The following is a 26,992-nucleotide window of genomic DNA, read 5'->3' on the forward strand; positions in this document are numbered from 1 at the left end:
ATGCAGGGTGAAGATGGATATTCAGCTCTGATGACTTCTCTTTAATAATGCTGAATAATCCATGGTAGGTGGCCTGTTTCTTGTCTGGAAGAAGTCCATAAATCAGAGGGAACATCTTGTTGTTGACCATGGCATGGATCGTGTAGAGCTGATGGTAAATACTAGGGCTTACACTGAAGGTGCCATCGCAATAGAAGGTGTTGGCTCTGGAAAGGAGTTGGAGGTTGGGGTGAATATGGTCATCTTGTCGTCAGCATGGAGGATGAAGTTTTCACCGGACAAGGCCTGAGTGTAGTTGTCGGGAATGTTGACGTCTCATCGCCGTCTGGGAAGAGGTGGCAGTTCTTTGGCTCGTGATCTGTAGAGGCTGGCCTGGGCGCTGTAGAATGTCGGAGCAACAGCAGCAACATCTGGTTTCTCAGAATTGAGACCAAGATATCAAAGCATAGTTATAAACTTGTCTTGAAAATCTCCCTTGTATTCTTATCAATATCCATATCCATGCAAATAAGCAAATGCCATTGTTGACCTTTTATTCCAACTGAGTATGTTACTTTGTTTAAAGTAATTACTGTGTTAAAAGTAAAGGTTTGATTCAATTCTGTCTTGAAAATCTCGCTTGAATTCTTATCAATATCCTATCCATGCAAATAAGCAAATGCTATAGATGTAAAACTTGTCACTTACGTTGAAGATCGTCTTGGTACAGGGCAGACAGGGCAGGTCTGGTATCAGACTTGATCATATGCTTCAAATTAGCAAGGAATTTGTCCACTGTGATCTTGCTATGGTTTGCCGGATGGTTATGGGTGTTTCGATATTTCGTAATAAGATCATTGGCAGTGTTGATGGTTGCGGGACAGCCTGTCTTGTAACATCTCCAATGGACACTGGTGTTGCTTCTCTTCTGTATTCTAAACTTATAACCTTCATAGACAAGGTTACGACCACCTTGCGTATTCGGAATGAATTCTATATTTACTTGAACATTAGCCATGGTGATGAATGATAGTGACTAAGCATTTCCCTGCGGAATATATAGCTGTGAACAAGATGAATTTTATTCAGTGACATTATTTGAACATGGATAATTGGTGAGTTGATATCAGTCTGACAATCTATCAGCTTGGAATCTGTCCCTTGGCCATGAGTTCAGCTAAATCATGGGACGACCCCTTTCCCTAAAACAACATCACTAATCCTAATCCTCTGCAGGCTGCCTGCACTGTGAGGATAAACCGTTGAACCACTTGAAATTAGTCAGTATTATGTAGTTACTACAACCTTGAAGACTTAAAATTATTTTTGTACAGTGAGTGTGTGAGGGAGTTGCCTTTTTACGCTGCTTTTAGAAATATTCTCACAATATCACAGTGTGAGGTTCCCTTCATGCATTGCATCTTGTGGGGAATTGATTCGTGGTCTTCGGCGTGACGAGCGAACGCCTTAACCTCTGGGCTACTCCACCCTTTTGATAGGACAGATCTACCACTTCGTATTTATGCAAAGATTGTAGGTCACTTATTAAAAAAAATAATTAAAATTATTATTTTTAATAATACCTATTGCAAAACTGAGAAGTATTGTATCCCTTTGTTGTCAAAATAGGTTATGGTAGAATGCTGCAATCACCCTGATTCTTTGTGATTCTTGGTTTGTCAACGCCATATCACTGATGAAAGTACGTTTAAGAAGTGCATTACACCATGCTTTCCTACGAAATCATGTTAACACTGTATGATAAAACTGAAATAATGTTGCAGTGGCATCAATCACTTATTCACTCACCCACTCACTCTCTCACTCACTCACAAGCACAATGAGTAACATTCTTTAAAATTAAGTAGGAAACATTTTAAGAAAATCAATATTAATTGCAAGATGATCCAATCTCTTTCTGAGACGACTGTTCAGCTGGAACTGCATTTTGAACAACTGGTGCATTGTTAAAAAAGGTTAGTTTGGAGGAAAGCCTTATCTAGGGATGAATGTCAGTGGGAATACCACTGTTTTTCTTTGGCGCAAGGTTGAGGAAGCTCGACCTGAGAGCATTTGTCTTACTGAGTATGTTGAAGTTAGTCTTGATGGTCTGCCGAACCATCAGTTACAATAATGTTGGCACGTTCCTGATGGTTGACAGTAACAGAATGGTAAAACATACTGCTATCATTGGCAGTAACTGGTGGCTTGGGATGACCTGAAATTTTTGTCAAAACAACAATGTATTTCAAGACGACAATGATCTGGTTCACAGAGCCGGTATTGTGAAAACCTTAATTGCTGACAACGATGGAACAGCCTGCAGCATGCCCGGATCGTAATGTGATCGCAAATATAAGGCTGAAATTTAAAAGAAAAATACAGGACTCTGTTGATGACATAATCACCATTTGCCATCTGTTTGATGTGATCCGTACTGCCTTGCAAGAAATTGAACCGGACTTTATTCCAGGACTCTAAAATGCAGTTCCATGTAGGGGAGTTCAGGTTTGGAATATGAAGCTGCATCTAATTATGTATCAAGATTAACAAAGTAGTTTCATTTATAATCTTGAGAAAAAGAGAGTTGATAGGCAACCGACCGGCAGCCATGTTGGATCATTGAACTATAACTGTCATTGGTCTGTAGTCAGAATAGAGGACCACATCTACAGCATGTTTGGGGGCAAAAGAACAGCTGATCATTTGGTTGAGTCAAACCGTGGTTTTACGTGCACCACAGAGATTTAATAAAAGTTGAAAGCCGTTCCTGAAGGTTTCTTACAGATGGTAATGTGTCTGCCCAGTCGCTGCTGAAACATGCCTGATATGCTGGCTTGTTTGCAGGAATGCCATGTAAAGTGATAATAGGATCATATTGATTGGGCTTAAGAAGAAAATACTGCTCTAAATTTCTTTGGTCCTTGATCTATTATGCTATCATTGAATAACCTGGAACAAACCTGAAAAAGAATCTGTGAAAAACATATAAACCAATCAATTTCTTTCATTAGTCTTGAAATTTGCCACCATTCTGTAACTCTTCTGCCAATTCTGCAAGGCAAGTAATGACTCGGTAAAGACGTACAGAGCCATGCAAATGGAGTGATTTCAGACTTTTTGTTTGGATTTCATGGTTTTTTTGGACTTGTTAAAGACAAGTCACTGGCTTATTTGGTTATTCGAGATTTTGTGGCATCATTAGGTCTATTGACCGGGTTTTCTATTGAAGCCAACTTAGGCAGAATTATAAATGAGTGCACGTCCTTTAGCGAAGCTGTTAAGAGTAAGTGGGGTCGGTGTAACACCCCTTTGAACAGTACTCGTGTCATATCATGGCCAACCTATGAAGATCCGGATTAGAATTGATCTTCAGTAACCTTAGAATTGATCTTCAGTATCTTGTCGTTAGATTCGACAAACGGGATCGGATGGTCATGCTCGCTGACTTGGTTGACACGTGTCATCGTATTCCAATTGCGTAGATCGATTCTCATGTTGTTGATCACTGGATTATCTAGCAAAGACTCAATTATTTACAGACCACCGCCATATTGCTGGACTATTGTTGAGTGTGGCGTAAAACTAAACTAAAATGTCATGACGAATGCGGGATGAAAGGCCAAAGTGATGCCAATTTTTTACCACTTTAAATAGTAAAATCCCATTAGCATAATCGGGATTCGAACCCAGTATCATACAATTCTGTCCTGCCAAAGGGATGCAACTCTGCACAGCCTTAGACGATTACAACTGCATGTGCTCAGATAAGTTTGCTAAACTGCATTACTAGTAGCCTGGCATTGGTACGAGTTTTGACATTTGCAAGAAGAGTATTAAAAATTTAGCATTTCTCTCAGGTACCTTATTTCAAAGTAAAAGTAAGATAACGCGTGAGCGTCTGTATGTCTGTCTGTACCTGTCTGTTATGTGACTGTTATGGAAGAACGGAAAAAGTAAGGCGTGAATTTCACCTGTAATATTTACAGTACAGTGTCATGCTCTACGCCTACATAGTTTTGTGACCAGAAAGGGACGTACGGTTTGCCCGACTATATCCATATATGGATTTTCATAAATAAATAACTTCATTTATTATTCTACATCTGTTTTGTGAAAGCCTGCCATAGAGGTATTTTGGGTTTGTTTATTTTGGAACATCATGACTAATCACGTGATCTACCTTTTGACTCACGTGGTTGTGTATATCATAAACGTTATATTTTGGTTCTGTTTTCGATCAAGACATGGGGACCATATTTGCAGACAGGCAGCGAATGATAATTTGTCACCCAAAGACAAAGAAGTGATCAGGAAAACAATATCTCGTGTCAGCTGTTGGTGGTATTTATTACTTCAAGTTTAAAATCAATGCATCCCGTGGTCAAGGAACATTCAAAGTCACGAACTGACATGTTACACATTTTGATCACAGTCATCTAACCCTGAATTGTCACATTTCTTTTGTCACATAACGAAAGAAGTTACATATTTAACCACAGACGTTCATATTTACAAATCATGAAATGTTGCAGAATGTCTTCAAAAGCCTCCATACATAGTTGCATTTTTTGTAGTTTATTAAAAATGATGGTTAACAGGAACACGGCTTCCAGTTACTATGATCATAATTGGTCCAGCAGACCAAAGTCGAGACCTTCTCTTATCCTTTCCTATGACAGACAGAACAAACCTTTGATTGTCCCTCATCAAAGAAAACAAAGAATACTGCTTGCCGGAATTTATTATAGAAAATTGTAGAAACCTGAAGACATCGCCTTCATGTGATGTACAGACGTCAAAGATCAGACTGGGGGGCACTTAATTCGCGCTCTTCAAATGGCACGATCATATTAATGTCATTTGAAGAACAACAAACACAGATGAGAAACTTGATCAGTTATTTAATTAATATCGTTGTGATTTGTGTAAGTACTTTTGGTCCTCATCAAAGAGGAAATGACCAATATTAAATGTGAAAAGCCAGATGTGGTTTTGTATGAGTGGCTATAGACTTGATCAAACAGTAATTAATTTGTACTGATTTTGTTAGGGTATTTGTCATTGCGGTAGAGTAGCCCATAATTTGAAAAGTCAAGATGTAAGCAAAATCTCACACTTCTGTCGACAGAGACATTGAAGGTGCGCATCAACAATTCTGTGAAGAATCCGACTGAAGATTTGGCTGTTCATTAGCAAGAGGTTAGTAAATTTCATGAAACAGTTTTTAGTACGATCATATTATGATCATATTTGTCTGTCCAGTTCATGTGTTTGTTCTGTTGGTTGTAGTCAATGCTGAAAAGAAGTTCAAGGACATTAACTTCTTCCATCTTACTGCAGTTAATCAATGATGTACTATGTGTGTTCAGTAACATCTTGTAAATGGTGTATCAGAAAGAGAGATATTGTTTAGATGCACATCAGCATTATTGCAACTATTTGCAGTCAGACCAGTGTTTTGGTGCATTTGTGGCTGTCAGTCATGAGGGCCACAGCTAATAACATCCATAGCTTAATTTTATGGTTAATCATGAATGCTAATAATAGATCTAAGACTTTGTACTGAGAGTGAAATAACAACAGAAAATTGAAAACCTGCTATTTGATGTACAGTTATGAAATGCATTTTCAGTGTAAATTTCTTCCAGACACAGGGACTGTCAACCCTTAAATTGACCTTCCAAGTCATATTTGTAAACTGTGGTATGGAACCTCTGGCGGAATACCTTGTAAATACCAGCATTAGTCTTGATTAGTGTATACACTCACAGACTGTCCGGGCCCATGCAGGAAGCAAATGTACTGTAAGTCCCCATGGTCCCTAGTATGGTGATCTACCTTCAGTTGTTGGCGATCTATAGCCCGATTTTATATTGTGATGTTTTGAAATGATTTAACATTTTACACTGAACTCAAACTAGTTTTAATCTAATTGTGATATTCTAGTCGTAATACAGTCCTTCGCTGGCAGGTTTTTAAATAAGTATACATATGTTTATTCTTAGTACCTCACTTTTTGTCGCCACAATATGGCTGACATATTGCCGATGTGACGTTAAATATTAACTCACTCACTCACTCACAGACTGTCTGACAGATACAGACACAAACACACCACCACCACCACCACCACCTCTTTACCAAACCGCATCTCTCTCTCTCTCTCTCAAATTCAACACATCACATCACACAGACACCTCACACCACATCACAACTCTCTCTCTCTCTCTCTCCCTCACTCACACACATACACAAATACAACACATCACATCACACAGACACCTCACACCACATCACAACTCTCTTTCTCTCTCTCTCCCTCACTCACACACACAAATACAACACATCACATCACACAGACACCTCACACCACATCACAACTCTCTTTCTCTCTCTCTCTCTCCCTCACTCACACACATACACAAATACAACACATCACATCACACAGACACCTCACACTACATCACAACTCTCTCTCTGTCTCTCCCTCACTCACACACATACACAAATACAACACATCACATCACACAGACACCTCACACCACATCACAACTCTCTCTCTCTCCCTCTCACACTCTCAAATACTCACATCACACACACCTCACACACACACACATCTCACAACACTCTCTCTCTCTCTCTCTCACCTCACACACACATACAACACATCACATCACACAGACACCTCTCACTGATATAATAATAAATACACACATCACAACTCTCTCTCTCTCTCTCTCTCTCTTTCTCTCTCTCTCTCTCTCACTCACACACATACACAAATACAACACATCACATCACAGACACCTCACACCACATCACAACTCTCTCTCTCACATGCACACACACACACACACATTCACACACACACAACCACACCACAATGCACCACACACCTCTCTGTTGTTTTTAGTTCCTGAAGTGAAGTTGTCATATATGCCAGCTGAGAGTTCTAGCACTTCACTCACTCCTGGGAAAACACTAAAACCTGGACTAAACCGATAAGACTGGGATTTTCTCCATTGAGTTAATTATTTCATAATTTTTTTAACACATATACATGCAGCTAGTTTAACCAACAGTGACAAAATGTTTTTGCATCAATAATTCTGTAATAAAATCAGCGTATTTTTATATCAATCTTGCAAGTATTTTTTGTGGTGGATTTATTTAGATAAATTGGATTAATCTAAAACTGACAATGTCACCATGACACGTATGGAAAGTTTCATCTGCCCATGGAGATTTTTTTATTGTAGAATTTTATGAAGTTTGTTTGCTTGTTGTTTAATGCTGAACTCAGCAGTTGTCCAGCTATGTGGCTATGTTCTGTAAATAGTCGAGTCTGGATCAGACAATCCAATGATCGAGGAGATTAATAACATGGTGTGAAAAGAGGATCACGTTATAGCTTGCATGTAGTGTTGGGAATTGGATATAATCTCATAATTGATGATTGGTTCATTACAACCGATCAATCATTGAAAATAATTGGTTAGTGTCATTTATCAAATTTTCCTGTTATGTTTGTTAATGGACAAAAGTACGAAAAAACACGTAGTTCTTTGGTTTTTTATTGCAAATTGCACAAAATGCATTTGCAAATTTCACATCTTTGAAGGACTAGTATGATAGGAATAAATTTCCTGAAGTCTTTCAATGATGACTTGGAACGAGCTCGTAGTGCTTATGAAATGTAAATTTAATGACACATAAAAAACCAACCTTGTGACAAATATTGTTAATGTAAACAAGTGTTCCAAAATTGTTTGTGTTCAATTATGAGAAAACATGATCAATTGCTTGGTCGTTTCGTCACTGCGACCAATCTTCGATTATTTCAATTAATTGGACCACCACTACTTGAATGGTATGGCTTGTGACTGAAACAGACATTGTACTACCAGGCATTTCTCCAGTTAAGATTCTTGAAATAACTTGAATAACTAAATTAGTTTTGGCTAAAAACAGCTTTAGAATTTAACACGCATGTGTAGTCAGAATAGCATAACAACCATACTCTTGGAAAGTGGTGTCAGTAAAATAAGTGGTGCATGGACTCTATGACCTGTGTTATGGCGAGGGATGACTGTGTTATTGTGAGGGATGCCTGTGTTATGGTGAGGGATGCCTGTGTTATGGCGAGGGATGCCTGTGTTATGGTGAGGGATGCCTGTGTTATGGCGAGGGATGCCTTTGGATGCCTGTGTTATGGCGAGGGATGCCTGTGTTATGGTGAGGGATGCCTGTGTTATGGCGAGGGATGCCTGTGTTATGGTGAGGGATGCCTGTGTTATGGTGAGGGATGCCTGTGTTATGGCGAGGGATGCCTGTGTTATGGCGAGGGATGCGATGCCTGTGTTATGGCGAGGGATGCCTGTGTTATGGCGAGGAGGATGCCTGTGTTATGGCGAGGGATCTGTGTTACGATGCCTGTGTTATGGCGAGGGATGGAGGGATGCGATGCCTGTGTTATGGCGAGGGATGCGATGCCTGTGTTATGGTGAGGGATGCGATGCCTCTGTTATAGCGAGGGATACAATGCCTGTGTTATGGCGAGGGATGCGATGCCTGTGTTATGGTGAGGGATGCCTGTGTTATGGCGAGGGATGCCTGTGTTATGAGTAAAGTTGTACAATAGCATTTTTGTTCAGATAGCAAGACTATGTGTTACAGCAAGTTGTTGCCATTAGTAATGAGCTCTGATACATTCAGTATAGACATTAACATGATAATCCTGCAGTGAGACATGAAGCAGACCTTTACTGTGATGTTTATACCACTTGGCTACCTACCCAGCTGCCCCCATAATGATTTTACTTTACTATATACCAAGAATATTGATAATCAAGAAATTTGGTCTCAGGATTAATTCTCTAACAATGTTACAACCAGGATCATGGTTAGAAACAGCATGAATAGGAAATCAAATATGTCTTATAATCTTGCAAATCAACTCTTGAGTGTTCATACCTGGAAATTGATTTAAACAACATGAGTCATGAGTATTTGGTACAAATAGTACAGTGGACACAGACATCAAAACTGCAATCATCAGACATCCAAACATTTTAAGCCAAGCTCAGACTCTTCCAATCCTCTTACCACTGATCCTGAAATACATCTATCAGGACCCACTGTTACCCTGGCGACATGCTTCCATTGTCTTGGATGTGTCACTAACCCAATAATACAACATTGGTTGCTTTGGCAGCCACTTCCAGATCTGATTCTACCTTTGAGATTATGACTCTGCTGACAGTGTTGACAGCTCAAGTGAACCAAACGTTCGAATAAAACCCATCTGACTCCTCTCTGTGGTGGTACAAGTTGACTTAAGGAGAGCAGCATGTCTTGTCTGTAATTGGCTAGTGAAAGTGCCCTGCATGTTTCATGTTAAGGTCCATGTCTACAGATTCAGATTCTCACCACAGGATTCTTTTTTCCAATAGTCGACTTTCCTTTCATGTTGAGTAACATTATAGGAGATCCAGCCTTTGTTGTCTTCATTTCACAACATTTGAGGTACAATCAAGCATGCTCTTTCTACAAAGGTTTCAAAGAGCATGATATGAGTCTTGCTGAGGTTTGATCAGGCCTACAGATTCAAGCCCCATTAAATCTGTCAGTATGTTTTATGGTAGACTTGTGGAGGATGTTTCTAAATTTGATGATTCAGTGACAAACATTATGTAAGGTACAATTTCTTACATTGACCGGTAGACTTGTACTATATGATATACTTGTACCATGTATTATTGACTTGCCTTTAAATGTGGTATCACTGAGGTGTCAAAAGTCGGACAGGATATGCTCATCATTTGGTGAACCACAAATAGTGTAATGTCTTTCAGTGGCATTTAGAATTTGTTTTTGTTCAATTAATAACTGCCAGTTCACCTGATGAAGGGACCTGGAATGGTCTCGAAACGTTGTGAGAGAAATTAAAAAAGAAGTTTAATCCATAAAAATATCTTGGACACAAATAGTGTAGTATCATAACTATTTGATAGTGATCCATGAACTCATGTTTCTTATAAACATGTACAGAAAATTTACCTTCCCATTTATGACAAGTTATTAGAGAAATTTTACTTTTTTGAGCATTCGACAGTTGTGTGTCCAGGGATTTTAAGTGAGTTTCCATGACCACCTACAGAGTTGCCCTGCTGGAGTGGTTCATGACCACCTATAGAGTTTCTCAGCTGACATGTTCCATGACCACCTACAGAGTTTCTCAGCTGGCGTGGTCCATGACCACCTACAGAGTTGCCCTGCTGGAGTGGTCCATGACCACCAACGGAGTTGCCCTGCTGGGGTGGTCCATGACCACCTACAGAGTTTCTCAGCTGGCGTGGTCCATGACCACTTACAGAGTTTCTCAGCTGGCGTGGTCCATGACCACCTACAGAGTTGCCCTGCTGGAGTGGTCCATGACCACCTACAGAGTTGCCCAGCTAAAGTGGTCCATTACTGCTTACAGAGTTGCACAGCTGAAGTCCATTACTGCCTACAGAGTTGCCCTGCTGGAGTGGTCCATGACTGCCTAAAGAGTTGCCCTGCTGGCGTGGTCCATGACCACCTACAGAGTTTCTCAGCTGGAGTGGTCTATGACCATCTACAGAGTTGCCCAGCTAAAGTGGTCCATTACTGCCTACAGAGTTGCCCAGCTGACATGGTCCATGACCACCTACAGAGTTGCCCAGCTAAAATGGTCCATTACTGCCTACAGAGTTGCCCTGCTGGAGTGGTCCATGACCACCTACAGAGTTGCACAGCTGAAGTGGTCCATTACTGTCTGCAGAGTTGCCCTGATGGAGTGGTCCATGACCGCCTACAGAGTTGCCCAGCTGGAGTGGTCCATGACCGCCTACAGAGTTGCCAAGCTGGAGTGGTCCATGACTGCCCACAAAGTTGACAGAGTTGTGAGCTGGACTGGAAAACAGCAGATCGCTGATGGAGACCAAGGGTCAGGAATGGAGCTGAATGGAGCTTGTGGGATCAATACATTAAAAAATCTGTTGTGGATTCTGTTCTGCAAATTGAAAATAGCAATAACATCAATATAAAATCTCAACATGCAGTGTTCCATTGAAATGTTTGCAGTGAGCATTGTTTTCTGCGCTTTAGCTCCTGAGGATGCCTGGACAGAATAGCTCCCTTGTGACCGATCACTTTCATCCAGGGCAATTAATCAGGATTTTTCAGGGACACAATTAAAGGTGCAGGATCACAGTGTATTTCTTTTTTATAGTGCTTTGTATTTTCAAAAAGAATTTTTTTTTGTTCACTTCAACACTACGCTATATCTTAGACTCTTGGCCAGTCATCTTCCTAAGGCATAGGAGTCAACAGGCACCTGTTTCTATTACAATACAGATCTTGATAAGAAAGTGGATTGTCTTGACCAGGAGCTGCCATATTAGTTGAAATACATGCAGGTGATATAATAGGTGAAATCTGATTGGTCAATATGAGGGATGTACAAGGGAGATTACTCACAAGAGCTACTGGATCAGCTACAATGGAGCCCTGAAATATCAGCCTAGTATAGAAAGGGTGAAAACTGGACTTGTGGTAGTTAGTTAACTCCCTTGCCTCAAGAAGATGTTAGGCAGATTGAAATAACTGCTTTCCAAGGTCAGTGTAATAAAGTGATGTTAATGGAATGATTGTCAAGGAAAAACATATAATCACAGCAACATTCTGCCCTGCTTTAAAATTGCCCAAAGGTCCTTCTCTGTTATCAAGGCAGAGGATATTTAGGAATCCTCCGGGATGTTTTACAAATAGGCTCCTACGTAGAATCACATTTAAATGCTGCAACTGAAATCATCATCAAGGAACCATTGAATGTTTTGAAATTATACATTAGAACAATTGGGAGGATTCATTTAACTGTCATTTGCCAGATAGAGTAAGTCCTGTGGGAGCAATAACCTGCATCTTTGAGGTTGCAGACATCACCAGATACCCTTGATTCAGGATGCACCAGCAGCCCAAATGTGTCTCTGTGGAAGTGTATACCCAGCTCACCTAAGTCTATACTTTAACTCAGTTTTGCTTTTTGTTGTTTAATGCTGTATTGACAGAGACCTTTAATTAAATGAGTCTGGACCAGTGATTGATATTGTGAGCAGTGATCCACTCACTCACTCACCATTCCATTGGTCCTCCAGGGGAAACAGCAATTGCACAAGATACTGTACCTTCATATTAAATAAGACAGACAAACAGGTCATTGATGTTAGTGTCTGAAGCTGGTGGGTTTATGATGACAAGCACCATTACCACTATCTCAGCACCCAATCCATATCAGTTGCCCTTAACAACAAGCATGGGGTCCCATTCTAACCTGGAACCCCACAGTAGGTATGATCATAGAGTGCATGAGATTTGTTTGATGCAACTGTGAACAGGATTTCATTTATTTCACAGCATGTCAGCTTAATGTAGAAGGAAAGATGAAGTGATACAGTTTAGGCATTTACCACTTGGGTTCAACCCATGAGGTTGGGTTTGGTGCTTATATGGCTAGAAGTGTCTGTGGGGTAGCCTAGTGGTTAAAGCATTCACACTCAGCATGTCAAAGACCTGCGTTACATTGGGTACATTGTGTGGAGACCATTTCATGTGTCTGCTGCAATGATATTGCTGGAATATTGCTAAAAGTGGCATAAATCCATCCTCACTCACCCATTGCATACCTAGAAACATATTTAGGAATCAAAATGTCTGACATTTTTGGCAGTGGTCAAAGAACTGCAGAGAGGTGTCAGGATGGATGAATTTTATGTTTTACAGCTTTGATCAATCCCTAGGTTCACTTTTATACTAAACAAGTCTAAGAAAGTGGACATTCTTTTCTGGGGTCAAATTGTTCTGAATATATATATAAACTATAAATTAAAATTTTAACTAATAATTATTGCTTTTGAGACTTATGCAAGTCTATGTCAGTATGAATGCTACTGTTTGAGCAAATAGTTGAAAATGTTTCAATGAAGATGTTCAACATCTTTCAGTATGCACAGGCACTGCATCAATGTCTTAAAAGCAGCTATATCCTTCATGTCACAGAAGAAAAACATTACAGATGAAAAACACAGCTGCTCACATTCACTTTGATGCAAGAAATATGTGACAGGTAAAAAAATATGTATGTTTGACATGAAATTACCTACAGACATTTTGTTTTTGCTTTAATGCTTTGATTCTTAAAATATTTTGTAATTTGTCTGCTTGGTGAACGAAAACACAACACAGATATTTATTTTTGCTGGTTTAAGATCAAAATATCAGTGTGTTGTATGAACATTCAATTGAAACTTTAAAGAACAATTGTAAAAAAGATTGAAAGTACTTTTACAACTTTCATCTGCAACAAATGGTATATTTAGGATTATACTTTCTCAGTAAAGTACAAATCCTAGTATTTTAGGGGTGGTTGAGTCACATCTGGTATTCAAACAGAGTAAGGCGCTTAATCGTCATTTCACTTAACCAGCAATATAACCCACTCAGACACAATTGTTTCAGCATAAATAGTTTGAAAACAGGTAGGCTAGAGACTTAAACTATTCCCTTCTGACAGGTGTATATTGGAACAGCTCTCATGGTGGAAACCAGGAATACACAATGCCTTGTAAAAAGTGGTCGTAGTAAAGTACAGATTCTGACTTTGTGTGCTTACTCTTAGAGTTGCATTTGCACACTTTCTAAAAGGCATTGTAAGTGAGTGAGGTTTTACGCCGCTTATAGCAATATTTCAGCAATATCACGGTGGGAATATGGGCTTCACACATTGTGCCCATGTGGGGAATCAAACCCGGGTCTTCTGCGTGATGCTTTAACCACTATACCCCACCGCCCCTAAAGGCATTGTGTGTGTAGATATATAGCATTAATGCCAAGGAATATTCAGTGCAAAAGACAATTTAGTGATGACTATTTTGAGAATAGATCACTGAAATCAGGGATGAAACCTGGTATTTGCAAAAACAATACCATCCCATATATATGACTTAAATATTAGTATTTCTCTGACCCAATATGTATTCAAATACTGTCTTCATGTTCTTAATAGTTTCCTGTTAGCTTTCTTGAGTCACGTGCTTCACATAAACTGCTTGTACTGTTTGTTCATCGTTAATAATGCCACACTTAGCAATATTCAGCCAGTGGGGTAGCCTAGTAGTTAAAGTGTTCGCTCGACAGACTTGCATTCACCCAGCCCGACTATCAGGTCCTGTGTGTTGCTTTTACATCAAGCATGGTTTGTTGAAGAACTGGATTGTCACTTACTCAGGTGTAATGAATGGTTCCCCCTATACATGTACATCATACTCTCACAGCACTGTTGTGATACAGGAATATTTACCTGTACAAAAAGAACTAACAAATGTAGATCAATGTATCCTATGAGGTCTTGAAGTTCACAGCGGTCAATTTCTGTTTGTTCATAAACGTGTTCCTTTGGATGTTGCAGCAACTATTGCAACAGCTTGATACAATGATCACTACAGTATTCGAAATGCCTCGATCGCCGCTCTATCAGTGGCTATCTCCCAACATAGTATCCACTGAGTGATGAGTTATACCCAGGAGTGATTAACCGGCTTCAACCTGACTACAATAGTGATGTGCTTGATGAATAAAAGATCACGTAATTGTAGCAGGGTGCAGAAATGGGAATTCACCTGAGATACTGTCAGCAGTAAAATGAGCTGTCTGTGAGGGTATGTTCTTTCAAATCAGTGCAGCGGGTCTCAAGACCTGTCATGTACCAGGCAATTATTTGTTTCACCTACTGACCTGAAACTCCATGAAGTTCTTCAAGCTGGTAGGTTAATGTCTTCAAGGGTGTGAATGCTAGATATAAGCTGTAGTGCTTCAGTTTATGCTCTTCAAACTAAGGTATAGTATGTATACCATATATAAGTAGTTGACGAAAAGCTGTAACAATTTGCTGAATCATTGGTGCATTTAAGAGTATCTTGGGCAGTGGTGCAATATATTTTTGCATGTCTCAATATGTTTGTATGAAATCAATGTTGCATGGTTAGAAACGAGTAATTTGTGTTCAAAGATTTATATGCCATTGTAATTTTGACAGATCATTAGGTTAAATATCAGTATGTTAAATCTGATGCATGGATGATCCCAGACATATATTTAATGACACCCTTCCTGTTTAATATCATAACCTTAGTATCAACATGTCTAAAATATAAGGAACAAAGCCTGTTCCACACCCATATATTATATCTACCAAAAGCAGAGGCAGCCGTACAATTCAGACTATATCTAGTTTGCCATACAGACCCTGAAACAAATGTATCAGGGAAATCCTGTGCAACTCTAGAATATGTGGCAAGTCTAGAATACCACAGTTTCAGGAAAATGGAGAAAGTCTCTGCGCTTCTTGTCATTATATTTTATTATTATATTTCAGGAACCATTTGTTCTGTAAAGTATGTTCATCTCAGAGACTAGAAGCTAGTCTTGACTATATCATGGGCATGTGCTCAGGAATCATTATCCTAATAGTAGCCCCACTGGTGTACCCATCATAGACAAATGCCAAGCCTAGTCAATTGTTCACCTTAGACTGACTGACTGACTGAGTTTGGTTTTACGCCGCTTTTAGCAATATTCCAGCAATATCATGGCAGGGGACACCAGAAATGGGCTTCACTCATTGTACCCATGTAGGGATTCGAACCCGGGTCTTCGGCTTAACGAGCCAACACTTTAACCACTAGACTACCCCACCGCCCCTCACCTTAGAAGAATTGGGAGCCTATGGTACAAGTGAAAATAGGGGATTGCAATGGACATAATGTTCGTCACAAACGCGTCAAATTTTGAAATTTCCCCATATGTTTACCTTACAATATTTTTTACTGAGGCCATGAATGCTGTAACCTTTGTTGAACAATTTACAAGCAGTAAGCAAGAGTCGTATGATGCTTTTTGCAATGACATTTCAGATGATATATCCAGAAAATGTCTTTTGCATTCTTGTATTCCTCAGTGCAGCAATGTGACAATAAATAATGCAAATTAGTTACAACTGAAAAAGAATTGTCAGTGTCTTTCTTTTGAAAATTCCTTATTGTGATTTATTGACATATTGTGCACATTCCATGAAATTAATATTTTTTTTCCATATTTACAATTCCTTTCGATGTGAAGAATATTAAGTATATTTCCAAATATTTACTCAGTTCTACCGATATCGGATAAGATGCTACACTCAGTGCATGTCATCCTGGAATATTTATTCAAGCTTTTAAGGATGAAACTCAATACTTGGAGGTTTATATTTGTGGAGGACCTTCAACAACATGTAGAAAGATCTGATGTACTGTTAAAGTGCTCTTGTCATGCCTCTGTATGAACAGGTGGTGACTTCAGGAGTTATTTTCAGCTTAAATGAAGGAGAGTCCTTGATAATAGGTGACCCTGGTATCCTGAACAAATGTCCCTCTTCATTCCTCCTTGACCTTCAGCAAAGGGAAGGTCAATTGATGTCATTGCGGTCACATGATTACCCATCATTCCACAGAGATGAGGTCAGAGTTATGTACTCTCCCCCGGGCTGGGGATTGTGTGAATGTGTGTAAAAATCGTGAATAAACCAAGTACATGAACTATGTGAGTAATACGTCCTAATCTTCAGATGGGATAGATGGGAACTGAACATGATTACGTCAACAACTGAACCTTAAGAAATGATTCATTTGATGGCTTAAGATGAAATATCGAAATCTTTTGTTCTGCTGTATGTGACAGTGATGTGAGATGAAGCAGTAAATGGGTATTGTCAGGTAATCAATAGCATCTTTTATAAAACTGATTTAACAAAATCTCACAGCCCTTTTTGTTGAGTTTGCAACACTGACTTTGCAGTGAGGAGTATTGACACTGTCAGTGGCCATATTGACATATCCTATTGCCATGGGCTGAGGCTCCTTGAAATTAAACACCATTCCAGATTGAACGAAATCTCCAATGAAGTTAAGTAGCTTTGATGTTATGCAGATGAAAGCTAGAAAATCATTTCACGCTTACATTTGTAAGTGTCAAAGAGATTTCTCCACATCCATAAGAACTAGTGATCTGAATAGGACAGTGCATGAAGAAATATGCCTATGAAAACATGAACTTTATTTTTTCTAAACTATAACTAAAATAGACACCAAGTGGTACCCAATGGTTTTAATTATTTCTATTTGGTAGGATATTCCTCATCCAAAGCTTCAGTTCCTTGTCTTGAAATAAAAAATGAGTGCAAAGACCTTCAGGGTATATGAGCTAGCTACAAAAATTGAAATTGACAGTGAAGAGATAGGCTCTCTAACATGCCTTCCATTTCTGCTTGAAGTCCATTGAGATCTCCTAATCTTTACATTTTATTGCCTATAAAAGTATTACAGTTGGTGCACTCACATATCTTCATGTCATATATAACTCTGCATTGTTTTATGTTAGTGTGTATATATCGTTTATCTGTCTAAAAAACAAAGAATTTATATTCTTTTTATTCTTCTGTTTCTTATAATGTTGTCATGCAAATATAAGGATTTGTAACATTATATGTAACTGGTACAGATATCATCTTCAGTGTGATGGACGGGTTTAGGATTTCAGATGATAAAACAGAATGTTGTTCCCAAAATGATAAAAGAATTGCCCAGTAAAATGGAAAAGGGGAGCTTCTTGCATTGTAAAGGTATCTGTCTCCATAAAGATGAATAAAAAAGATATCAGCTCATAATAACACATATTTAACAAATTTTGAACAGAAATAAAGATCTAATAAAATCTGATAAAGTATGGCTGGACACTGGTTTAGTATCAGTATGCACCATTTAGTTCTGGTGTGGCTATGTTGTTGTAGGTTTCCACCTATACTGGCCTTTGGCTTGTCTGTTCCTGATGTTGTTTTTGCATAAGTTCCATAACTTAACACCCATTTTTCTCATTTTAATTATTTAGCTAGTGTTAATTTTGTTGGAAGTGAAATAATTTAAAAATTGGAAAAATGTGGTCACAAGACAATCATCTTGACAAATCAACACAATTGTCGGCACAGTTCTATATATGACAATACAGTGTACACTGGACACTTGAGACTTACATACCATCACAATACACAGTACATAAGGCCATTGTGACACACACTTGTTTATACAGTCAGTCCTTTAGCATTCCGAAGATCATTTCCTACAGTTTACACACATACCATCCCCCAGTCCTGGTGTATGGCACTATAGTGAATGAATATCTCACAAATGTACACACGGAGGAGACATGAAGTGGAGAGGTGACTTCAATCCCCTGACACACCCTCCTCCAGTCTGATACTAGTACCAACAACAGTAGGTAATCCTTTATGTATGATTTGTGGGTAGAGACATTCCATTACTGCTGATTTATGAACCCATGATAAGATTGTATTAGATGTCTGGAGGTTGAAACTTGATAAGGTAAACTTGTTTTATCATTATAATTGGACATGAGAGAAAGGGGTTGGATAGACTAACAGCTTTGTCTCTGAATATATATAATTTTGACAGTAACAAATTATCCCTTTAAAAGGAGCCCAAGTGAGAAGGGCGATTCAGAACCTGATTAAATCTAGACTTGTTCACTTTGCACTTTAGCATTGCAGGAGTGAGTGAGTATGTTTTTTTGCCACTTTTAGTATTATTCCAGCAATATCATGGTGGGGGACACCAGAAATGGGCTTCACACATTGTACCCATGTGGGGAATCAGACCCAGGTCTTCAGCATGATGAGGGAACACTTTAACTACTAGGCTTCCCCACCGCCCCTACCATTGCAGGAAAGTTGGATGGAAGGAAACATAATGTGGTTCAATGACTGTGAGACAGACTAAGGTGGGGAGGGAGGTTCTGATTCAACCAAATTCTTGTAAATTTTGAAATTTATTGAAAGAATGTGAGTAAAAAGACAAAAGGAATGACTGTGAGATTTTAAAGGAACAGGAATAATACCAACACTTTAACACTTTTTAAAAACTTATTCAGACATTGTTTTGTAACTATCATTAAACTTTTTATCCAGATCATGTCACATGTTAATGTTTATGCCATTATGAACATTTATATCCAAATTCCATCTGACTGTCCTTGAACTAGGTGCTTGAGACTGGCCTGGTATTTATTGAGCTGATTCGTGGTCTCACTCATCCATCACTTGGCCAAAGTCATTGCATCATTTCATTCATTTGAACTGTTATTTCCATAGCTATAAGACAACTAATACGATTTTAGATGGAGATGAACTGAGATTGTGAATCATATCAAAAAACTGTCTCCAATAACCAAGAATATATAAAACCTTTATCTAATAAACTGCACTTCCAGCTAGGGTATCTGGCAGTTTGCATTGGAATACACTCTGTAGGCTTCAAAAATGGTGAATAGTTAATTCACTCTATGTGCTTTCTGTATAATTAAAGATTGGAATTGGTTATCGAACAGAAAAAAGTGAAGACCAGTGTCCACTTGGATAAAATCATATTGCGATGCTTATCGGATTCCAAAGCTTTAACATAGACTCATGAATGTCATAGAGAAAAGATTGCTTCTGGATTTAGGGCCCAAGGGTTCCTTCCAGAAAATGATCTTAGCACTGAAGTGGTCATAACTCCTATACTGTAACATAGGCTCAAGATCATGATTGTGCTGTATTTTAGAATGAAGCCTTAGTTTCATTGAGACAAAGAATCTGCATGTTTTATCCCTGTTCCACAAAGAGATCTTAGTGTATAAACTGATGTAATTGTGTAAATGTATCATAGACTTGGTTGTAATGGTGAGAGCATTCTATGGTACATTGCCTGCTCAAACTGCTGAACTTATGTTGAATTTGCACTGGTTTTATAATCAGTATCTTGGACTAAGACACAGATTGGTAAATAAAGCTGCACATATTAAGTGTCAGCTGAGATATTAATCAGTGTCAGTGATGTGCAAGACTGGATTGTACGTAAGAGTGAAATACTGGTAACTGTAAAGTCATCATAGACTTAGTTGCAATGTTGAAAACAGTCTGTGGAACATTGCCTGCTCAAACTGCTGAACGTTAGTTGAATTCACACAGGTTCTTATAGTCAATATCTTGACATGGACACACATTGGTAAAATAACCTGTACATATAAAGTGTCAGCTCAAACAATAATCAGTGTCAGTGATATGCAAGACTGGATCGTGCATACGGTAAAATAGTGGTGAAGTTATATGAATGGATCTCTGAAAAACAGCCAAGAAACCAGGTGTTCATGAAAACCCTTGTCCATACACGTTCTTTATTACCAGTTCCTTTGTATCTACTCATATTCACCAAACAAAGCCCTTGGCATACCTGCCTAACCTTGGTGTGTATGGCAGGGGTATCTCACATCCTTTGTTTTTATGTAAAGAAATCAAAACCATTTTTACTACCAGAAAACAAAGACCAGAATACTTGCATTCCAGCTTTCCTTTCATAGAAACCTGACAGAAACCTTTGTGCAAGTTCTTGACAAATTGTAAGCTTCAAGTCTAAAAAATATCACAGTGATTTTTTGTTTTTGTGATTGAATGCTTCCTTTCTACTTCAATACATTTATACGATGTGTCAGAAAATGTTACATGCCTCTGGGAAACATTGCATAACATATACGTCCTAGAGAGAGTCACTTTAGAAAAACTGACTTTGTCATGAAGCTGTATTAATGACTTCCAGTTTCACCTGATTTCATCATGGATGATAAGTCTCCTGCATATGTAGATGTAGTTTTAAGGTACCTGTCATGGCTTCCATATAAACATCTATAAACAGGAACTAATTTTTCTCTGATCCAGTGCAAGAAGCATGTTCCCAAATCAGTCATTATACGTTTCAGTTGTTCAGTCTGTTGCATATTTTCAAGTTTAGACTTGCTGGAGAATACTGAGTGCTAAAGACCTAAGTTTTGAAGTAAAAGGTAAGACCAGAATTCCATATGACCATCTGCCTGCAGTATTGGATTGCTGAGCTAGGCTCTGAGAATTATCAAATTCCTGTCCCAATAGTTCAATTTCTAATTTTCATCCATCTTTGCTATAGGCATTCTTTTGGTAGCTAATTGTTTCCTAAGAGAATTATTTACTTTACATTGCAGTAGATATTGCACAGTTATTTCTATTTTCTCTCAATTTGCTCCATAGTGTATTAAGAAAAAGATCCAAGACAGTAACATATGTATGGTCAATGTCATGGTAGCATAATGGAACTCTTTCCTTAAAGTGAGTTGTCTGGAAGATGTTCTGTTTCATGACTGCTGTGAAAACATTTCATGATATGCATCTCTTATCAACAACTTCCATCCAAATCAGAAAAACATGGTCAAATTGATAGCGTGCTGAGAATATTAAGCCAAAATATTGCTCTTAGGCTCAAAAGTGCCATGTTGAATACATTCATTTGGATTAATTGATTATGGTATTCTTGTATTTTGTCCAGAGAAAAAGGGATATATCGAAGAAATCTTTTCGCAGTAAAATCTAGAACATTTGTCTCCAGTATTTTCTTCTGATAGTTTCTAAGAATTTCATGAATATGAAACATCAATGCCAGAGAATTACATGTGTTGGTTACAAGAACAGATTTAGTTGGGTATAAAAGGTGAAATAGTAAAAAAAAATGTGAATGGATCACAGAAAAACATCAGGAAGAACACCAGAAAGAAGCCAACAAGTCATTGAGTGAGTATTGTTATAGCAATATTCCAGCAATATCACAGTGGTTGACACCAGAATTGGGCTTCACACATTGTACCCATGTGAGGAATCGAACCTGGATCTTGAGCATGATGAGCAGATGCTTTAACGATTAGATTACCCCTAGGCCCCAGTAGCAAGAAAAGAAAGCAGTTTGTACTATACTTTACACAGGTGTAACCATGAACACCACATAAAAACCTCTCAGTATCAAGTAACATTTTAAGCTACATGCAGCACCCACTCACACAATTTAAATATTAAAGTATGCAGTCTAAAATGGACTTTAAATTCTGAAATATTTAAAAGTTTGATTTAAACACCTGAATGCACACAGTAGATGCTGAAACCAGATGATGATTCTCCATGTCAATATGTTAACCGGAGTTCCTGCAAGAGAAAAACAGAAGCCGTGTTAGACCATTTGACAGCTATTGTGTTAAGTGGGCACCACTGTGATTATTGCATGGGTGTTAGAGGAGACATTCTGTATAGAAGCTGATGTATATCACTTTCAGAACTAATTAAGTTGCGTAACAGCACCACCCACACGGCTAATTTAAGAGTATTGCTACCTAAATGTCTCCACTGTGTGTGTTAGTTCAGGTTTCCTCAATGTTTGTGTTGAATACAATACCACGCAGCTCTTGTTGCTTTCCTTGTGTGACTGCAATATTGCATGGTGACATTTTTCTAATGCCAGTTCCCTTGGTGTTCTTTTTCGAAATCTTTAAATGGCAATAAATTGGAGTAGGGAACTGGTGGCGTCACCTTCGACCATTGTAATTGAATCAACAGAGAGAAAATTCAATTGTATTCAAATCACATTTTCAGCTAAGTTTATTATTCCTCCGATGTTGTTTTGCTTTAAATCAGTCTTGAAAATCACTAGCAAGTGAAAATATTTTCTCCCAAGGATTTCTAACGAGCGCTGATTAAAATATTGTTAACAGTATGTCAAAAGCTCATGGGAATGCTACTTTCATAAGTTGAAACCAGTTCTTTAATTGTCTGAAGGGCTGAAAATTGAGAGAGAAAGGTTATTAGGGCTGTAAAGGGGAAAGATTTGATTGAATAGCCATCACAAGGGAAATCCATTTCTAATCGCCTTTGATAGTGTGTTCAGTTGATGAATTTTCTCAGAGGCAGTTTTTAGGAAACAACATCAATGGGTCTGAAGTGGAGTTAAGTGACTTGATTCACAAATCATAAAGTTATTTGACTTGTATTGCAGAAAATGACAGTCCCCTGTTCTTTGAAAAAAACCTAAAATCTTTCAAATAGCATTGCCGACACTAAACCGAACTTGTATTCATTCATGGAGAAGACATAGTCGCAGTTACAGGCACTATTAACTGTCATACTTTACACTTGGATATCACATCAGGCTGAGTTTCTATTGATCAAGGAAACGTACGCTGATCAGGCACATAGTTTTGTGAAGTAAATACAGAGCGTTTTGTTGGTTAAGTCTTGCGCTTGTATCGATTTCTTCAGCTGAGTTAAGTTTAGAGTCGGACAGGAATGCAGTGATTCACAAACTTCCTTTAATTGAAAAATAAATATGGATCTGACTTTGAATGTGAAATTAAATCGGAAATATGCAGGGTCAATACAGAACTAGTCTGGGAGAATAAAGAGTAAAGTGAAGCACCGGTTTCAGTTGGAGATTGGACAGGAAGTATTCTTAATGCATATAAAGCAGGTTTTTTGGTACTGTTGTGCCAGCCTGCCGGTTGATTTTAACGTGACGTATTTGTTTACAATAACTGTGATGTAAAAAGATGGACTGTTAATATAGGGGACTTGTATGTTGGCACTAAGTGCTTGGAGTATTTTCTCATTACTTCTCTGGAATGGTGGGAAATATCTGTCACATGTGTTTCAGAACGAGATTCAAGGGAGAAATGTTGGTGACTCACTCACTCAACTGCTCACTGTTGTTCGCTTGCTCATTCAATCACTGTTGCTTGCTCCCGCTTTGCAAGACGTGATAGGGTGGTCATGCTTGCTGATTTGATTCAGCTATGCAGTCATTGTATCCCAGTTGCATAGATTGATCTCATGTTGTTAATCACCAGTTTCAGACTTCAGACTCGATTATTCCATATAGCTGGAATATAGCTGATTGTGGCATTAAACAGCAAACAATCAAACAAACAATCTTTGCAAGTGTTGCATCCATTTATTGGAGTCCCAGATCCCCCTGCTTCTTGGCTGGTCTGCACCATAGTTGTGTTTGTGTGTGTTCCAAAGTGGTGAATGTCTAGTATCTACGTCACTGCACTTCCCTTCCATACTAAGAGCTTGTGGCAAGATGCACCTAACAGGGTCGAGTGGTCAGACTTGCTGACTTGATTGACATGTTATTGTATCCCAATTGTGTAGATCCACGCTTGTGATCTTGATAACTGGATTGTCTGGCCCAGACTCGATTACTAACAGACCAGTGTCATGTAGCAGGAATATTGCTGAGTGTGATGTTAAACAACAAGAAAACACTTCCCATAATTCCCCAGAATTCCTCAGACCTGCTAAATGAAAACGATTAACGCCCTAACTGAATGATGAATGGCACTTGTCCTGTGTACAGCAGGCCACAAATCAAGCTATATTAATCAATTACGGAGAATAATTGGACAGGTGACGAGTATGATTCACGGCAGTTTTTATGACTTTGGTTCTGATACACACTGAAGCACAGGTTGCTTGGTAAATGGAACTTGTCACATAATAAATGGACTTCTCTTTATTATATATTGAACACAGGAATTTTGTTGCTTTCTTGTCCTTACTTCAGATAGTGTGAACTCGCTGGGTTCGTGGATAGAATTCTTCTTACCTCTGGTAAATAGTGGTTGATGTTTTATCAACAATAGTTTTCAGTTGAAGACTTCTAATAATACCACCTCCATTACATCAGAACTACTCCTTCATACTTCCCAATCATCCGTCTCTAGGTGAAACAAACCCGTGAAGGTCTGGGTTAGAATATTGGTCTTCAGTAACCCATGCTTGTCGTAAGAGGCGGCTAACGGGATTGGGTGGTCAGGCTCGCTGACTTGGTTGACACATGTCATCGGTTCCCAATTGTGCAGATCGATGTTCATGCTGTTGATCACTGAATTGTTTGGTCCAGACTCGATTATTTACAGTCTGCCGCCATATAGCTGGAATATTGCTGAGTGCGGCGTAAAACTAAACTCACTCACTCTCTAGATGAAAGATGTCGGAAAGAAGTGTGCACACAGGTGCTGTGAGCTGATGATGAAGACTGTTGAAAATCTGAAGCTTAGTCTTAGATTGATTGAAGCCACAAATGCAGGGTTTATGGAGATGCTATAACAGAGGATCTAGTCATAGAATGCCACTTCATGTGGCCTGGAATTACAGCAAGGATCTTGCATCCAACATTCTCTGAATATATATAATTTTGATAGTAACAAATGAACCCATTTAAATTGAAAAGGAGCCCCAGTGAGTTGGGAGATTAACCTGGCAAAATCTAGACTTGCTTCATTTAGGGCTTTAGCATTATTACAGGGAGGGCTAGGCAGTAGGGAAAATAATGTGGTTTAGGGAGTGTGAGGCAGACTACCAAAGGTCCATCAAATGGTGTTTTGAAAGTTTTCATATATTGTTCCATAAATACAAAAATACCATAGAAAATCATATTACATCATTATTCCAAGCCCCTAAATAATATTTCCATTTTTCCATAAATCTACTTGAGGAAAAACTTCAGTTCCTTTGACAGCTCTATTCATGGTTATGGGATGAAGAATAGAAGAAATAGTATTGAATGATTAACTAATAAAGAAATCTGTGGCAAGAACATCGCTTCCGTTATCTCCACTGTAATACAAAAGATACGCTAGTGATTTTCAGTTCATATCTTGAAATAAGTTCCATAAAGATAAATTGTTTCAGAAATAAGGGCTGAGGCACTTGAGTTCATTCTCATAGATCATTACTATTCTTGAGGTAAATAATACACAGACATTCTTACTTTACAAATCCCAAGCATTTCATGGCCATTTTGAGTATTGATTAAAACGATGCATTTCTTTTTGTGATGTAAATCAAATATTCACATAATAAACTATTTTTTCAGGATTCCATCATCTTCCACCAAACATTAAATTTAAGAGCTCACTTGGTCTTTTGTTTGGTTAGATAAAATTGAATGAAATCTTTTTTATTTGCAATCTTCTGTAATATTTGTATATGAATGTTTTGGAACTCTAATCGTTATTTTGAGGTAATCATTAAAATTGAGGTGAACATTCAAGTCCTCATCAAGCATGCTCTTTCTACAAGATTTCAAGGAGTGGTGGGGTAGCATTTGGGTGAACATTTGACCCGATGTGTTTGTACTGGATGTTACTGTAGTTCCATTTTGTAGTGAAACCTCTGTCTCTTTTTATGTGTATGGAAATCAACAATCGATCAAAATAGTCCCAATTTAACAAGCATACGTCATGTAGGAAATGGCAAATTGAGTTGAGTACTTATCACTGCTTCTTTCAATCATGAACATGTTGATTCATTGAATATCATGTTTTAGAGCTATGTCCTGATTTACTAAGTTTTACTCAAACACTCACAGACTCACGCACCCACCCACTCACTTGCCCACGCCAAACCCACTCACTTGCCCACCCAAAACCCACCCACCCACTCACTCACTCACTCAATCACCCACTCAATCACTCACTCACCCACTCACTTGCCATCTCACTCACTCACTTGCCATCTCACTCACCCACTTACTTGCCCACTCACTCGCCCACCCACTCACCAACTCACCCCACTTATCCACTCGCCCACTCACTTGCCCACTCACACGCCCACCCACTCATCCACTCACCCACTCACTTGCCCACTCACACGCGCACCCACTCATCCACTCACCTATTCACCCACCCACTCACTCACCCACTCACTCACTCACTCACTCACTCACCCACTCGCCCACTCACTCGCCCACTTATCCACTCAGCCTGAGTGAATGTTCAATAGCATACCATAGCAGACGGATGGCAGATCTTTGTGTGTTAATGAACAATACCATGTAAGAAATTAGATGTAATCAGGGAATTAGTTGGGAAATGATGTTTAATGGAGTTTATACTGCCGTGAATTCATGTTGGCTTGAAGTGATCAAGCCTGGATCAGACAAAAAAGTTCTAGATCGTGTCAGCAGCCATGGGCTGCCTGTTGTGGCTGAAC

This window comes from Haliotis rubra, unplaced genomic scaffold (genome assembly GCF_003918875.1).
Source record: "Haliotis rubra isolate DU_JTF1 unplaced genomic scaffold, ASM391887v1 Scf34, whole genome shotgun sequence".
Classification (NCBI taxonomy): domain Eukaryota; kingdom Metazoa; phylum Mollusca; class Gastropoda; order Lepetellida; family Haliotidae; genus Haliotis; species Haliotis rubra.